Raw genomic sequence first — 15,689 nt, 5'->3', positions numbered from 1 at the left:
CATTTTTTATCAAACATTTGTGAAATTGCAGTTTTGAACTCTGACCTGCTACAAATTAAATTAAAAGGTGCTGTTCTAATTCTGTCTCCTGGTACAATGCTGCACTGATATAGAAAACAGGGAGCCTACACTCAACACACCCAGTTTACAATGGAAAAAGGAGGATGATGCTTTCATTCTCAGTAAGGAAGTTTTTGACACATGGCTCCTGAGTGGGGTTGCCAATTAAAGAACTGTAGTAGCTGTCAATGCTGGTTTAACATTTCAACAAAGCAAATCAGCAATTTAAACTCACCAGCACCAGCCATCCTGTTGATTGACTAAATGATTATCCCTCTCCTAGTTAAGAGTCCACCTGACACACTTGAAATTCTTCTTCTTTGTTGGGAACCATCTGGAGGCTGTGCAAGACCTCAACTTGGCAAAACTACTTTGGTTTTCAGGTTCACTGGAAAGGTGTCTCCCTTTGTTCTCAGAGGGGCTCCTGAATGAAAGCCAAGTTCTACTCTCACATTCTGATTGCCTTCTCTCAGAGTTCTTTTCTTGCTTTCTCCTATGAGAAGGAAGAAACTGGTCATAGCACATTCGTTAGACCCGTGTGTAAATGGATTTAGCAAGGTGTGACAAGCTGGACATGCATCATAATCTGTCATAGTCAAGGTGGAGTACAAATGGTCTAGCAGTAAATTCTACCCCAGACTTTTGGAGTGTCCAACATACGAGCCACAGGCCTCTTGAGATCAAATCCAACTAGCCTTAAACAACAAAAATATATTCATAACTGAAACACTTGCAAGAAAAACAAAAAAATGTGCTTCGATGGAAAACTATGCATTGTCTAGATTATAAAGGAGACCTCCTCCCAACTATCAGGTTATCAGATTGTGATTCTCTGAGAGCTATTTTACAACTCTGTAAATTATAGATAACTGACAGTAATGCAATGTAATTCTTGTCTCTAATTGTCTTCCAAATTCTGTCACGTCCATTGGAGGTTCAGGTGATGCCACCCCCACCCCTAGAAACCACTTATGCCTCCATTTGTAACATTCACTTCAGTATTCCTGATCTATAAATGTGTTCTTCAGCTACTTTTGGGACTGGTTGTAATATCTGACTAGTTTTCTTACTCTGAATCAAATATAATCCTTAATAAATATTCATTTTATATCAATATGAGTCATGATCTCTTTTTTTTTTTTTAGAATTATCCTTTAATTTCTGTATTGATCTTGTACTAGAGATATCCAATTTAGAATCTTAAGCTGTATGACTATGCCATGCTCCTTCCTCTCTCAGCCTAAGCACATGCCATTCCTCTGCCGGGAATGTTCCTCCCTCATCCCCACTCTAGCCTCTGTACCTAGTTAATTCCTCATCTTCCTTCATATTTTGGCTCACTCATTATTCCCATAAACAAGCTTTCCCTGACCATCCCTCCTCTCCAGACAGGTTCAAACCTTCCTGTTACATGCTCTCATTGCATCATGTACCTCTTCTTGATAGCACTTAACACCATCGACCTTTATCTATATGATTTTTCTAATATCTGTTTTCCTCACTAGAATAAACGTCCCCTAATGGCAGGGACCATATCTGGTTTTGCACACCACTGTACCCCCAGCTCCAGCCAGATGTCTGGCACACACAGGGCTTAAATATATGTAGATAATGTAAACAGAAAATTTTGGCATGCATCAATGAAGCAACAGATCCAGGGATCAGTGAATGGAGTTGGTTATGAAGCCTCCTGTTACAAACCAGAATAGATCTAGATCAAAGTCAACCAAGGAGAAGGAAAAGGAGAGACTTTGCTGAGATGTAAGTGCCAATGATTTGGAAAACCATGGAGATAACCTATTAAGATAGTCCAATGGTACTCCTTTAGACTTTAGAAGGGACCTAGATCAAATTAGAATCTTTCTGATATTCCTCTCCCCTCTTCCAGAGAGTTCTAAAATCCAAGAAAACCTGGGAATTACTAGGTATTTTGAACCAGAACAAAGGTAAAGAATAAAAAGGGACTAGCTCGAGTCCTTCATGGAACAGGAGCAGCAGGGTATACAGGAATGGTTCTCAAAGTGTGGTCCCTACACTTCCAACATCTTTGGGAAATTCTCAGGCCTCACCTCAAACCTACTAAATCAGGAATCCTGGAGAAGGAGCCCAGCCCTACACGTGAATATGATGCATGTGAAAGTTAGAAAACCACTGGCACAGAATAAAGATAAGTCCCAGAGTCACCCAGTCTCCTCTCTATATAGCTATGAGACCCTGGGCAAGTGACTTAAAGTCTCTAAGTCTGGGCTTCCATGGTGGCGCAGTGGTTAAGAGTCCGCCTGCCAATGCAGGGGACGCGGGTTCAAGCCCTGGCCCGGGTGGATCCCACATGCCGTGGAGCAGCTAAGCCCATATGCCACAACTACTGAGCCTGCGCTCTAGAGTCCGTGAGCCACGGCTGCTGGGCCCGCATACCACAGTTGCTGAAGCCCGCGCTCTGCAACAAGAGAAGCCAGGACAATGAGAAGTCCGCGCACTGCAGCAAAGAGTAGCCCCCGCTCGCCGCAACTAGAGAAAGCCTGCGCACAGCAACCAAGACCCAACACAGCCAAAAATAAAAACAAATACATAAATAAGTTTATTTAAAAGAAAAAAGTCTCTAAGCCTGAGTGTACTCAGCAGGATAATAATAACGAAACACGGGACTTCCCTGGTGGTACAGTTGTAAAGAATCTGCCTTACAATGCAGGGGATGTGGCTTCCATCCCTGGTCAGGGAGCTAAGATCCCACATGCCGCAGGGCAACTAAACCTGTGTGCCACCACTACTGAGCTCTTGCACCTCAACTAGAGCCCATGTGCCACAGCTAGAGAGAGAAAATCCACACACGGCAACATAAGATCCCGCGTGCCTCAACGAAGATCCTGCATGCGGCAACTAAGACCCAACGCAGCCAAAAATAAATAAAATAAATAAAGAATAAATAACTCTCTAAAAATATATGTAATTATAATAATGAAAACGCTCTCACAGGATTGTCATGAGAATTTTTTAAAGTAATATTTATAAACTGCCTAGCAAAGCGACTGACAAAATATGGATACTAATTAAATAATAGCTGCTAGTGTATATTCTCATTAATTTCATCATCATCATGTCCAGATTCTTAAGGCCTAGAAACCCAGAGTAGGAAAAAAGCTGTGTAGTCCTTTGGCCTGGTACAATCAACAGAACTTACACTGGGATCTTAGAGATGGGGCAGGAAGGATTCAAAACTGGGCACCACCATTTTTTTGGTCAGTGGTATATGATAAAATATACAACTCAGATGGGTACAGTGCTTAAGAGGTCACACAGCCACAACAACACAGCACTATCTGATCTTCAGAAAAAACCTGAGAGCTGTTATTTCATTCAGACAAGTTAGTGGACTTGCCCAAGGTCACACTGCTGGTCCTTCCAAGTTATCTGCAGATTTAGAACTTGAAACCAGGTATTTTGATTCCAAATTCAGTGCTTTTTTTCCTCTACTCCTCACTGCCTACTCTTCTGTCTTTGCTTGTATCGCTTTCCCAAGGAAACAGACACTCACCGGACACATTGTAGAATAAAATAAGCCTGACATTCTTTAGAGAGTTTCTTGGACCCTGGCATATGGTTCTTCCAATTGTCTTTACTTATAAACCCGACATTTAAAAGAGCAGTCCAATATATACACTACTAAATGTAAAATCGATAGCTAGCGGGAAGCAGCCACATAGCACAGGGAGATCAGCTCAGTGCTTTGTGACCACCTAGAAGGGTGGGATAGGGAGGGTGGGAGAGAGACGCAAGAGGGAGGGAATATGGGGATATATGTATATGTATAGCTGATTTACTTTGTTATAAAGCAGAAACTAACACAACATTGTAAAGCAATTATACTCCAATAAATATGTTTAAAAAAATTTTTAAATTTTTAAAAATTAAAAAGAAACTGAATTCAAAGAAAAAAATAATAAATAATAAAAAAATAAAGGAGCAGTCCATATTTTTAAACTCCTTAGCAGCAATAATTGGTCCCCTCTGCTGTATGTTTTATTTTTAATACAGACACTTATTTCATGCTGAACTCAAATTTGACACGAGCTTTTTAAAAGCTGAATTTTTCAAATATACACTTGTACTACAGAAAGCTATGGAGCATCTTCTCTGCTCCTAAAATATAGTCACTTTCACAAATGCTATCTATTCATTCTGGCAATGATTATTTATAAGGCACCTCCCCTTGCCTGGCACTGTGTGGGGAGGCACTGGGCACACAGAGATGAATTTTCAAGGCAGATGTGCTGCTTACCATCCCGAGAGAGTGGAGGAATCAGACAATAATCCAACAAGTGAAGGATAAGAGCACCAGATTGTGGTAAGTACCCAATGCGAAGGAGCAACAGCCAAATGATAAGGAAGTGGTCACCTATATCCCTGTGAGGACTGGAGAAGCCCAGGAAAGCAACTCCAGACAGGGTGGTCAGAAAAAGCCTCTCATCAGAAAAAAACACACTAAAGCATATCTTGACTAAAGCCTAATATGGAAATCCAATAGATGGAAATATGAGCTGAGAGAATGGATGAGGTAGAAGTGGCTTATCTGCTTTAACATGAGGATTCAATCCAGGGGTTTTCTTGAGCAGTCTCCTAATGTGAATATAATTTATATTCCTACCCTTATTAAATATACTTTACATTTATTTAATACAAACATAAAAGTTGGATGTTTACAAAAATTCAATTCATAATAAAATTAAACAGCTATTGCCCAAAACCTGCATGTATAGAAACTAAAAGAAGTAAGGTGGGGCTTCCCTGGTGGCGCAGTGGTTGAGGATCCGCCTGCCGATGCAGGGGACACGGGTTCCTGCCCCGGTCCGGGAAGATCCCACATGCCGCGGAGCAGCTGGGCCCGTGAGCCATGGCCACTGAGCCTGCGCGTCCGGAGCCTGTGCTCCGCAACGGGAGAGGCCACAACAGTAAGAGGCCCGTGTACCGAAAAAAAAAAAAAAGAAGTAAGGTACCATGTGGTAGAAAGGAACAGAGGGGAGAAATAAAAGTTATTCAATGCTTTTTAAGCGTGGAGCGTCGCGTTTGAACATAATTTATTTAGTCCATAAAATAATTCTGAGTTTAGGTACCATCCCATTTTACAAAGGAAGAAACCTGACTTCAGTGAGCTAAGCTTATTTGCCCAAGATCTCTCAACAAATAAATGACAGAACAGAAAATCTGATAAAACATAACATGAACATAAAAATCTGACATATATCCAGCAACTGTATTGTGTCCATTCGGCAAAGCCAGGGTCAGCAAACTAGGGCTCAAGGGTCAAATTTGGGCAGCGGCTTCTTGGTACAGCCACAAACTAAGAATGTGTTCACATTTTTAAATGATTGAAAAAAATTCAAAAGAAGAATAATATATCATGACATGTGAAAGTTGTGTAAAATTCAAATTAAGTGCCCATAAATTAAATTTCGCTGGAACACAGTCACACTAGCTATTGTCTTGACTACTTTCACTCTGTAAGGTGGGGTTGAGCAGTTGATAGAATCTGTAGGGTCCCAAATCCTAAAATATTAACTATTTGGCCCTTCATTGAAAAAGTTTGCAAACCCCTTTAGTAGAAAAGAATCCACAGAAATAAAAGTAACAAACACACTTGGAAATGTTACTTTGAGTACAAAAACATATGCAAAGAATGACTGTAAAATGCCTCTAAAAGAATTTAACCTAATGGTAGTTGACTGAGGCACAATACACATCCCCGGTTTCACCTGGATGTTTCATTTTTCCAGCCCTCTCTCCCAGTGAGGCAGTGGTAAGTCAATCTCATCACAGGGATTTGTCACGTCTGAACTTGAGCAGGTGCCTTCCAACTCACATTCTCAGAAAGGAAGTAACACAATGTGTCCACTCCATATTCATTGGCTCAACTTGGTTCTTAAACAATATGGGTTTAATTCCAGGCATGGTTTCAAACAGTTTTTGTTGATTTCCAACTATATTGTCTTCTCTAAATATTTTCTGGTTCAAGTGCATATGCTCAATTATGAAAATGAATTCTTGTAAATAGCCCAATCTGGGTAGGTAGTCAATTCACACCATTAAGTTCAATTTTTACAGTACAGGGGAAAATATTACTTTACCTTTTCATTCTTCAGGCTACAAGGTTGAAGGCTAGAGGCCACATGCTATAAAATGTCTCCAGTTTTTCAAATATTTTGTGCCAATACCTAATGTTGATCTCTGTACCTTCTTTGTCATTTACTTGTGCATGGTCATCCCCAAATATTGGGTCGTAAGTACCAAGTCAATACTTAGGGCATACAGCTTAAGTCAAAGATGGCCTTCACCTTGTAGGAAAAAAAAAAATGTTGCACTTCAGCAGAAAACTATGCATCATCTACAGGGTATGCATCATACCCTTCCCAGCTGTTGGATTCTAGGTTGTTCACAATCTTTGAGCTATTCTGCACCACTTTGTAAGTTGTAGGTAACTGATAGATATGTAAATTTTGTTCTGACAGTTAATGTTTTTAATTTACTTCCACCCTACTGTGGAAAAACTAGTTTTGTATTGATTTGCACTTCATCTCCACGTTGGTTTACTCTATATACATTTGTGCTATTATGACTTTTCTTTCAAGCCAATTATAACATCTGCCCAGTTCCCTCATATCATATAAGCAAAATAAAATCTTTAGCACACGCTCATTTTCATATCTATATGAGAATCATGAGTTTACCTTTCTCTGAAAACAATTTTTTAACAACCTAAAAGATTGGTATGAATTCAGATTTATTTCAAATTCTATTTTTAAAAACTTTAAATTCTGAGTGATATTCACCTTGAATGTGAATTTAGTTGTAATATTAAATTAGTTAAAACCATACAGAAAAGTGAAATGTGATGAGAAATAAGTGTTTTTTGTCCCTTTCTAATGCTTCTGAATTGATGCAAAATGAAAATTATGTAGAGGGGCAATAAACAGACAATAAATAAAAATTTGTTTAAAGAAAAATTATTCTGACACTTCTTAAAACATTAAGGGAGACTTTATTCAGGACTATTGCGATACAGGAGAGAAATCAGGCTCAACTCCAAATACAGCAAAGAGAGCTGGGGATTTATAGCCAAGGAGCAGAATCAGGGGGTCAGTGTGTGGAAGGAAAATCAGTAATAGGAAACATTAACAATAGGGAGATTCATTAAAAAAAAAAAAAAAAAAGAGTAGGGAGATTCTTGCTGAAGTGGCTTAAGAGGATTCATGCTTAAGACAGGCCAAGGACCTAGATATCAAGGGTGGGAGATGAGAAGCATCATCAGATATCACTTAGCAGGATTCTTGCTAAAACTGGGCTAGGCAGGCCAAAGACAGGATGAGAGCCACAATCGAGAAGGCAGCTCAGAGGAGCCTAGCTAAAGTCTGGTCAAGGAGAGAGTCTTTGTCACAGGCATATTTATAAGAGGACAAACAATTCAACAATTCTTGCCCTCAGGGATTTTACAGTCTAATGAAAGAGATAAATAAGTCACCCGACTTGCCCAAACTACCTTGGTTTTAATTTGAAATTACATTTTATTCCCAGAAAAATCCACATGTAAATAATCGCTTCAAAGAAAAATATTAAATAAGTTAAAAACTGGTTCAATCTCTATAATCTTAGTTTAGAGACTAAAATAATAATTTGACAGTATGCCAACTAAAGTACATCATATACCTAAACCAAGGATTTCATAAAATATACTGACACAGAAACAAAGCATACACTATTTACCCTACTTTTCATATAGGCAAAAGATATCACTACTGGCCTGCCAAATTCACCACCCCAGCCTAAAGAACAGGGCGACTGTAGCTATTTGTGAAATGCAAACAACACTGTACCTATGAAATCAAACAACACTACTCACTTTATACAAAATGGCAACAGAGTTCTACAAGTCTTGTTTCTCAAAGTGTGGTCTGGCCCCCTGCAACCTGGGAGCCTGTTAGGAGTGCAGAATCTCAGGCCTCAACTGCTGATCAGAATCTGCACTGTAACAAGATCGCCAGATAATTTTTACGTGAAGTTTGAGAAACACTGATCCAGCACTATGGGATAACATAACTACCCCTAAAATTGCCACTGTTAGCACATTCCCTCAATTATCTCTTTTTATACAAGCGGTTTCTTCTGAGACAAAGGGAGAGTGAGAAAAAGATTTTATTGTGACCCAGGTAGCCTGCATTTTTAGGCTGGGAGTGGAATAGTTTCATGTTGATTATTTGGTCTTGTGAGTAAAATCCAACTCATGAGGAAAAGGGAGAGGGTGCAAAACCAGGAAGATTATGGACCCACTGAATTTTACCAATGAAAGATTGAAAAGAATCTAAATTACACATATGTAGGTACTCAATACAGTAATGGTTAAGTAAATTACGACACAAGAGAACATAATGAAGGCATTAAAAAGAACAAGATTGTTCTTCATGTACCAATACACAATAATCTTAAACAGGCAATATGCTAAGGTAATCTTGACTTCAAAAATCCAAGGGAAAATAATGCAAGGGCAGCACAGCATATACAGTGACTTATCATTCATGTAAGGAAAAATACCTAAGTGTGCACATACATAGAACATTTCTGGAAAAGCATAAGAAGAGCACAATGTTTGCCTCCTGGAGAGCTGAAGCATGAGGGACAGAAGTGGAGGGAGATGGACTTTCCATTGTGTACCTCTTAACACCTTTTGAATTATGTGACTATATTATCCAATTAAAAAAACTTTTTAATCTGAGCAACGAAGAATTCCTTAAAGAAGATATAGTCCAGTTCCAAAGGGCACAGAGGAATCCCTTCTTCATTTTCCCAGACAGATGGTCATCTGACTGTGTCCAAACACTTTTGGGGACAGTTTCTTGACTGAGAAGTCAAGTGTCCAGAATTCATTCTGACACTGAGCTGAAGTCCTAGAACACTGCCCCACCGCCCCCCATCCCACCCCCACCCTGTGCTGATGCTAGTTCTTTCTATGCAACATAGAGTAAGCTTCTTCCTCTGCCAGCCCTTACAACATCTGCAGAAATTATTGTAGTTTTCCATAGTCAGAGGTCACAAACAAAAGCTGGCAGGTCAGGCAGGCAATGTAAATGAGTAAGGCAGGCCTAGGCAAGACAAAACAGCCAGTGCACCCCTTCACGTGGAGACAAGGACACAATGGGAGTGAGCACCATGGCCAGGAGACTGAGAGAGGAAGCAACTATTCTTCTCCAAGGAAAATAATGCCATGGAGGAAAGAGGGCCTGATGTTGCCATATCTTCTTAGGATTTTACAAACCAATAAATTTATTTTAAATACCTCAACTTTTAAATATTGACAACTAAACTAATTTTTTAGAACACTGCAGACCAAACAAAATATACGTGCAGCTCATGGCCTGTAGGCCACCAGTTTACAATGCATCCTGTCATCTCTCCTCCAGCTACCATGAGAACTTCTCTTTTTGTTATATTCTGGTTGGATTTGCTGGAAAGAAAAACAAACAGAAAAATAGTCTCTTTTCAAAAAACTCAATCAGTTGTATTTTTGATTTGGTTTGACAATTTACTAATCCAGCTAGATAATATGCTAGTAATTGTACTTGCCTAAGGACTACAAACAACCACAGTTTGTGTATGTGCGTGTGTGTGTCTGTGTGTGTGGTGTTGTTGTTCTAAAGACCTTTGATATTTATCATTGTCTTTGGTGGCAGCAACTGAGAGGTATCTCCCATGGACATTATTTCACAGTTGAATATATGTGTACATAGCTCATTATACTGCTGGGGTTTATTTGCAAAACACGATTTTCATTTTCCAACAGGCTTTCAGTGGAAGAAAGTTTCATAGAGAAAAATGCAAATTTCCTACCACTTTACCCTGTGAAAACCTAAAGAGACTATTAGGCTATAAAGAAGGAAATTGAGGGATAAATTTAACACTTAAAAGTGACTCTTTTAAGGCTTCCCTGGTGGCGCAGTGGTTGAGAGTCCGCCTGCCGATGCAGGGAACACAGGTTCGTGCCCCAATCCGGGAAGATCCCACATGCTGCGGAGCGGCTGGGCCCGTGAGCCATGGCCGCTGAGCCTGTGTGTCCAGAGCCTGTGCTCCGCAACAGGAGAGGCCACAACAGTGAGAGGCCCGGGAACCGCAAAAAAAAAAAAAAAAAAAAAAAGTGACTCTTTTAGCAGGAGGTTTGGGCACCCAGCCAGGTTAGGAAGAAGTAGCTTTATACACACATCATAACAGTAGCCTAATCTCCAATCTTCACTACTCCTTGCTTAAGACCAGTAACCAAGTCATCACAGCCAGTGTGTCCCTTCTAACTTGTCATCTGCTTATTGTCACCGTGCTCTCGACTCTAACTATAAAACTGTTTTATTTAAACAAACAGCAATGGAAAAAGGACCCCTGCAGTTGAGTCCTGACCTGCACCACTTGAGAACCTATGTGGGGAACCCCACGACACTTGTGTAAAGTTGGTGGAGGTGGGGGTCGGTCCCACTGCTAAAGGCTGGATGTAGATGAGTGGCTAAAAGAAACTTCAACAGCTAGAGAAGGTACCAACGTACATCTTCCCCCAACGATTCATGGACTCAGTATTGCATCTATTTATGCCTTCTACTCTGCTTTAAGTGACATAAAAACAGATTAGGAAACTCCAGATCTCATCATACATACGAAATATGCTTACATTGATTATGGCCTAACTCTAAAGGAAATACAACAACTAACAATTCTTACAGTCTCAAAAGCAAGAACCACCATGATAAAACAATTAAATTGCAATTCTGAGGAAGAAGACATTTAATTATAGATATAATTTATGTAAGTAAATATAATCATCTTAAATTTCTAAACAAATAGGCATGTCATTAAATATAAAGCATCAGGAAAGATTTCAAAACCTGTATGATCCGTGTACATTGGTGAATGTGATCTATACAGAGTTTGCTCTAGGGGGAAAGAAACCTCAAGATTCTATCTTTGTAGCCCAATGTTGGGTTATACTTGCAAATGAAAACACTTTATTTGGCATGCGTTTTCTGTAGAAAGTGGATTTTTCACAAGATATAGCCATGCCACACTTTGTTTTCAGTTGTTAAGACACTGGTATATCTTTCAATCTTTTCCACTTATTAATTTCAGGAAGTTATTTGCACATATTTCTCAGGATATGCTGGTATTTTAAATATCTTACAAATGTTGTAGCTATATAAATTAAGTGGGCAATTAGAATATCACCATGCAATTCTATGAACCTAATTACAAAGGGATGCTTGAGAGGGTCGCATTATCCAAAGTGGCTTATGTATCAGTCTTTCTAAAGCATTAGAGGTGGATGTCAGGCAGCTGGGTTCCAGTCCTGGTGAAAAGCACTGTATAATCTTTCAAAAACCGCAAAAGCACATCTTCCTATGTTTGCATTTCCTCTTTTGTTAAATGAAGACTAGCAGACCTGGATCTTAACTGGCTGCTGTGAAAACCACAAGAAAGAATGAGAAAACAATAAAGCACATGACAAAGGTAAGATTACCTACTGTTATTGTGGGAGGAAGATGAAAGAAAAACAGAGCACTAAAGCATATAAAAAGCCTTGTAGTCTATTACACAAAGTACATTTTAAAAAAGAAAATAATAATTAAAAGTAGTACAAGCAACTTAAGCATATATTCTCTCTTGGAAAAAAGTGTTACATGGGTAAAATACATTCCTAAGCCAGCACAAACTCTACTGAAACTTCTCTCTGTCCATCTCTGCCACTCATCATCCTCCATCCAGATAGCGGCTTGACCCTTCCATCAAAGTCATCAAACAGCTCTAGATAATCTTTCATTAAATAATGAACACATAATAGGTACTATCAACTCGGCTTGATCTTACAACATAGGTAACTGATTAATCTACATTCCCAAACTAATGTGTTTTTGACATCCCTCGGAAGTGCAAAGACAAAGCAGTAGGGTCCCTTTTCACCTTTGTATAAGTCAATTAGAGTTGACAAATACCAGTATCTCAGCGTGTTCAACAAAGTGACTGGCAGGCAATAAATGTTTAGATAAGTGACAGATGTACAGAATGAAAAGGTTGACCTAAATTTTAGATTTCCTTAAATCTTGGGGCATCCATGGCCAAGGACTCAAACTCCTGCCTGAACAGCCATCTCCAGAGTTTGAGCCACTGAGGTCCGTGGAAATAAAAACAAGAAGTGCGGGCTTCCCTGGTGGCACAGTTGTTGAGAATTCGCCTGCCGATGCAGGGGACACGGGTTCGTGCCCCGGTCCGGGAAGATCCCACATGCCGTGGAGTGGCTGGGCCCGTGAGCCATGGCCACTGAGCCTGTGTGTCCGGAGCCTGCGCTCCGCAACGGGAGAGGCCACAACAGTGAGAGGCCCGCCTACCAAAAAAAAAAACAAAAAAAAAAAAACAAGAAGTGTGCTTGCACTCATCAAATAACAAATCAGCAACTCATGCCCCACTGATGGTAGGTCAGTGCTGCAATCATCTTACTCCAAAGATAACATAAAGATTTACACAGATGTCAAGGCTAGACATCATTCTGCTGCCAGGGAGCTTACTCTATGAGTCATACAAAGAAATCAACACCTCAGCAAATACAGCTTTCTGGAAAATATCAATACCTCTTCTTTTCATTAAAACGTTTTTTAATGGATCTTTCACTGCAACAACTTATTCTTAGAGGCCATGTATCCTGAAATTATTCTACTGTTTGAGAACCACTCTGAAAGCTTCATATTTTGTAAAACATTTTTGTCCAGTTCACTTAAGAATCTAATATCTAGACCTGAAACTTGATTTCACAGCTTATTCCAACTAGATGTCTTCTTTAGCTTTCAAGGTATCATCTAATGAGTTATATTCTCACTGACTCAGCAATATATTCGAATAGTCAGAGAAAGACTGACCATGTGCTGATGAAGCTTAATCTGCAGGGCTCCTACTGCATGGACCCCAGGAGTGCTGGAAGTCAGCGATCTAGGTGGGAGGAGATACCAAGAAGCATTTCAATGTAAGCATTTCTAGTAAAGAGAACATGACAGAAAGGGACCCAAATCATCTAACTGAATCACTGAAACAAACACCTTTGTATCTAATTTTGTATTCATAGTTTGTTATTCTTTTTCTTAAAGATGACTCTACAGGGGCTTCCCTGGTGGCGCAGTGGTTGAGAAACTGCCTGCCAATGCAGGGGACACGGGTTCAAGCCCTGGTCTGGGAAGATCCCACATGCCACGGAGCAACTGGGCCCGTGAGCCACAGCTACTGAGCCTGTGTGTCTGGAGCCCATGCTCCACAACAAGTGAGAGGCCCGCGCACTGTGATGAAGAGTGGCCCCCGCTCACTGCAACTAGAGAAAGCCCTCTCACAGAAACAAAGACCCAACACAGCCAAAAATAAATAAATTAATTAATTTTTAAAAAAAAGATGACTCTACAAATTACATAAGTGTCTGACCCCACAAAACCTGAATCTGCCCTAATACAGAGGAAGGCATGTAAAACTACTTCTCTATCTTGTACTGTCCATTGTTCAAGTATTCAGTCTATAAAGAAACTCCTGGTCTTTAAAAATAAAGGCAAGGGGATAGAGAAAAGTTATTTTAAATGTACATCTTTAGATTGGTTAAAGATGGCGGAATAGAAGGACATGCGCTCACTCCCTCTTTCGAAAACACGGGAATCACAACTAACTGCTGAACAATCACCAAAAGGAAGACACTGGAACTCACCAAAAAAGATACCCCACGTGCAAAGACAAAGGAGAGCCCTCAATGAGATGGTAGGAGGGGCGCTATCACAATAAAATCAAATCCCGTAACTGCTGGGTGGGTGACTCACAAACTGGACAACACTTATACCACAGAAGTCCACCCACTGGAGTGAAGGTTCTGAGCCACATGTCAGGCTTCCCAACCTGGGGGTCTGGCAACAGGAGGAGGAATTCCTAGAGAATCGGACTTTGAAGGCTAGCAGGTTTTGATTGCAGGACTTCAGCAGGACTGGGGGAAACAGAGACTCCACTCTTAGAAGGCACACACAAACTAGTCTGCGCGTCGGGACTCAGGGGAAGGAGCAGTGACCCCATAGGAGACTGAACCAGACCTACCTGCTAGTGTTGGAGGATCTCCTGCAGAGGTGGAGGGCGACTGTGGCTCACCAAGGGACAAGGACACAGGCAGCAGAAGTTCTGGGAAGTACTCCCTGGTGTGAGCTTTCCCAGAGTCTGCCATTAGCCCCACCAAAGAGCCCAGGGATGGCTCCAGTGCTGGGTCGCCTCAGGCCAAACAACCCACAGGGAGGGAACCCAGCCCCACCCATTAGCAGACAAGCAGAATAAGGTTTTGTTGAGATCTGCCCACCAGAGCGACAGCCAGCTCTAGCCACCACCAGTCCCTCCCATCAGGAAACTTGCACAAGCCTCTTAGATAGCCTCACCCACCAGAGGGCAGACAGCAGAAGCAAGAAGAACTACAGTCCTGCAGCCTGTGGAACAAAAACCACATTCACAGAAAGACAGACAAGATGAAAAGGCAGAGGGCTATGTACTAGATGAAGGAACAAGATAAAACAAGATAAAAAAACAACAAAATAAAATGGAGATAGGCAATCTTCCAGAAAAAGAATTCAGAATAATGATAGTGAAGATGATCCAGGACCTCGAAAAAGAATGAGGGCAAAGATCGAGAAGATGCAAGAAACATTTAACAAATATCTAGAAGAATTAAAGAACAAACAAATAGATATGAACAATAACTGAAATGAAAACTACACTAAAAGGAATAAATAGCAGAATAACTGAAACAGAAGAATGGATAACTGACCTTGAAGACAGAATGGTGTAATTCACTGCTGCAAAACAGAATAAAGAAAAAAGAATGAAAAGAAATGAAGACAGCCTAAGAGACCTCTGGGACAACATTAAATGCAACAACATTCACTTTATAGGGATCCCAGAAGGAGAAGAGAGAGAAAAAGGACCAGAGAAAATATCTGAAGAGATTATAGTCGAAAACTTCCCTAACATGGGAAAGGAAATAGCCACCCCAGTCCAGGAAGCGCAGAGAGTCCCATACAGGATAAACCCAAGGAGAAACACGCTGAGACACATAGTAATCAAATTGGCAAATATTAAAGACAAAGAAAAATTATTGAAAGCAGCAAGGGAAAAATGACAAACAACATACAAGGGAACACCCATAAAGTTAACAGCTGATTTCTCAGCAGGAACTCTACAAGCCAGAAGGGAGTGGCATGATATGCTTAAAGTGATGAAAGGGAAGAACCTACCACCAAGATTACTCGACCCAGCAAGGATCTCATTCAGGTTTGATGGAAAAATCAAAAGCTTTAAAAAAAGCAAAAGCTAAGAGAATTCAACAGCACCAAACCAGCTCTACAACAAATGCTAAAGCAACTTCTCTAAGTGGGAAACACAAGAGAAGAAAAGGACCTACAAAAACAAACACAAAACATTTAAGAAAATGGTAATAGGAACATACATATCTATAATTACCTGAAACGTGAATGGATTAAATGCTCCAACCAAAAGACACAGGCTTGGTGAATGGATAGAAAAACAAGACCCATATATATGCTGTCTACAAGAGA

At 40.3% G+C, this 15,689-nt stretch overlaps 1 protein-coding gene across 20 annotated transcripts in view; it reads right to left on the bottom strand.

The window, feature by feature from the left end:
* Positions 1–15,689, bottom strand: part of FHIT (fragile histidine triad diadenosine triphosphatase) — a 1,537,641-nt gene that overhangs the window by 1,435,877 nt on the left and 86,075 nt on the right. The window contains exon 3 of one of the 20 annotated variants that reach the window (XM_028478554.1): positions 12,987–13,056. The exons of the other annotated variants lie outside the window; for them this stretch is intronic. The gene's annotated coding sequence lies outside the window, so the exon portion shown is untranslated. The remainder of the gene's footprint in view (positions 1–12,986; positions 13,057–15,689) is intronic. 20 annotated transcript variants of the gene reach the window in all.

The sequence above is a fragment of the Physeter macrocephalus genome, chromosome 18 (assembly GCF_002837175.3).
Source record: "Physeter macrocephalus isolate SW-GA chromosome 18, ASM283717v5, whole genome shotgun sequence".
Taxonomy (NCBI): domain Eukaryota; kingdom Metazoa; phylum Chordata; class Mammalia; order Artiodactyla; family Physeteridae; genus Physeter; species Physeter macrocephalus.
Note: the sequence above shows the minus strand (reverse complement) of the source record. Positions and strands in the feature narration are given on the sequence as shown.